Below are 2,930 nucleotides of genomic sequence, written 5' to 3'. Positions count from 1 at the left end.
TGAACATTCATCTGTTCGGTTATTTTAAAGAGCTTGTCCATGTTTGGAGACTTTTTTTTTTTTTGTGTGTCATTTTTTTGGGAGCTCTAAAATTAATTTTTGCAATTATGTTTCACTAAAAAATATGTCACCGTTTGCCTTCTTTAGATGCTGTTACTGTCTTTTACTGACTGCAGAATGTGAACACTGAGGATCCATCAGCGAGCCAATTTTTTTTTTTTTTCTATAAAACCTGATTGTAAAATGATTTTTAACTCCAAATACATACATTGGTGGACAAGTAAGTTACGGGACAATCTTGAACAAAAGGAGGTTACCGATATTTGAAAAAGTTTACAGATTTTTGTAGTTTTTAAGCTTCTAGTTTCGTGTCCCATTTAAAGGGACACTGTCACCTGAATTTGGAGGGAACAATCCTCAGCCATGGAGGCGGGGTTTTGGGGTTTTTGATTCACCGTTTCCTTATCCGCTGGCTGCAATATTGGATTAAAGTTCATTCTCTGTCCTCTGTAGTACATGCCTGCACAAGGCAATCTTGCCTTATGCAGGCATGTACTACAGAGGACAGAGAATGAACTTTAATCCAATATTGCAGCCAGCGGGTAAGGAAAGGGTGAATCAAAACCCCGCCTCCATGGCTGAGGATTGTTCCCTCCAAATTCAGGTGACAGTGTCCCTTTAAGTACTTCTACAATGAATGTATTTCCTAACAGCACATGCACTCATATTCCTTTTACTTGCCAATTCACATGTATACCTGTTGCCTCTCAATTTTTTTTTGTAGCAAAATTCTTTATAAATATTATCAGAAATGTTATAAAATTTAAGTTTTAATCAAATAAAAAGAAGTTTTTGTGACTCTTGTGGCAAGTTTATTTTTTCGGAGTAGTGATTTAATGGGCTAACTTGACTCTGCTTACTTCCACATTGGCAGGCGAGTATGGCTGATAACGTCACGTCTACAGATATCTGCTGGTTTGTACGTGTTTGTATATCAAACCGATGTCCTACTCAAATAGGCAAGGAGAGATCTGTAGATGTGGCGGCACCACGGCCAATGAAGACGTGAGTAGGGCCGGATTACCCCTCTGTTTCGATTTAGTAAAAGTTGTTGCAAGGGAAAAGTTCAGAATCCTATTCCAGCTATTATTTAGCTATTCTAGATAAAGGAGTTGCCCAATCTCGACAGCTGCTGTAAATACCTTATACCCAATGTAGGTGAACATGGGTGTTAAGAAGTGGAGGTCCCTGTCTTTGAAACAGTGTTCGAGTCAGAACAAACATAGCAGATCTTGTGCCAAATTGTGTAAAAATTAGACAACATTCTACATACTGACCCTGACCCAAATCGGTGGGTTCTGAATGCTCTCTTGGTAAATTAACAGTTAAGGTACCTTCACACATAACGTTATTGTTAACGATATCGTTGCTTTTTGTGACGTAGCAACGATATCGTTAAGGAAATCGTTATGTGTGACAGCGACCAACGATCAGGCCCCTGCTGGGAGATCGTTGGTCGCTGAAGAAAGTCCAGAACTTTATTTCGTCGCTGGATTTCCCGCGGACATCACTGGATCGGCGTGTGTGACACCGATCCAGCGATGTCTTCACTGGTAACCAGGGTAAACATCGGGTAACTAAGCGCAGGGCCGCGCTTAGTAACCCGATGTTTACCCTGGTTACCAGCGTAAAAGTAAAAAAAACCAAACACTACATACTTACCTACCGCTGTCTGTCCCCGGCGCTGTGCTCTGCACTCCTCCTGCTCTGGCTGTGAGCGTCGGTCAGCCGGAAAGCAGAGCGGTGACGTCACCGCTCTGCTTTCCGGCCGCTGTGCTCACACAGACAGTACAAGAGGAGTGCAGAGCGCAGCGCTGGAGGACAGACAGCGTTAGGTAAGTATGTAGTGTTTGTTTTTTTTTACTTTTACACTGGTAACCAGGGTAAACATCGGGTTACTAAGCGCGGCCCTGCGCTTAGTTACCCGATGTTTACCCTGGTTACCGGCATCGTTGGTCGCTGGAGAGCGATCTGTGTGACAGCTCTCCAGCGACCAAACGGCGACGCTGCAGCGATCCGGATCGTTGTCGGTATCGCTGCAGCGTCGCTTAATGTGAAGGGGCCTTTAGACCAGCAGCTATAAAATGCCAATTACAGTTGTGTGAAAGTGTTTGCCCCTTATCTTATTCTTTTGCATGTTTGTCACACTTAAATATTTCAGATCACTAAACAAATGTAAATATTACACAAAGATAACGCAAGTAACACAAAATGCAGTTTATAAAACAAGGTCTTTCTTATTAAGGGAAAAAGAAATGCAAACATACCGGGCCCTGCGTGAAAAAGTGATTGCCCCTAAATCTAGTAACTGATTGGGCCACCCTTAGGCCATGTGCACACGTACAGTATTTTTCGTGTTTTTTTTCGCTATAAAAACGCGAAAAAATGCTTCCATATGCCTCCTACTATTTACAATGTATTCCGCATTTCTTGTGCAAATGTTGCTTTTTTTTCCGCGAAAAAATCGCATTGCGGAAAAAAAAGCAACATGTTCATTAAATATGCGGAATTGCGGTGACTCTGCACACCTAGGAATGCATTGATATGCTTACTTTCCGCATGGGGCTGTGCACACCATGCGGGAAGTAAGCAGATTATGTGCGGTTGCTACCCAGGGTGGAGGAAAGGAGACTCTCCTCCACGGACTGGGCACCATATAACTGGTTAAAAAAAAAGAATTAAAATAAAAAATAGTCATATACTCACCCTCGATGTCTTCCCGCCTCTCTGCGCTGCATGCTGCCACTTCTGTTCCTATAGATGGTCTGTGTGAAGGACCTGCGATGACGTCGCGGTCCTGTGATTGGTCGCGCGACCGCTCATGTGACCGCGACGTCATCGAAGGTCCTGCACACACACCATCTAAAGGA

The sequence above is a fragment of the Ranitomeya imitator genome, chromosome 7 (assembly GCF_032444005.1).
Source record: "Ranitomeya imitator isolate aRanImi1 chromosome 7, aRanImi1.pri, whole genome shotgun sequence".
Classification (NCBI taxonomy): Eukaryota; Metazoa; Chordata; class Amphibia; order Anura; family Dendrobatidae; genus Ranitomeya; species Ranitomeya imitator.
Note: the sequence above shows the minus strand (reverse complement) of the source record.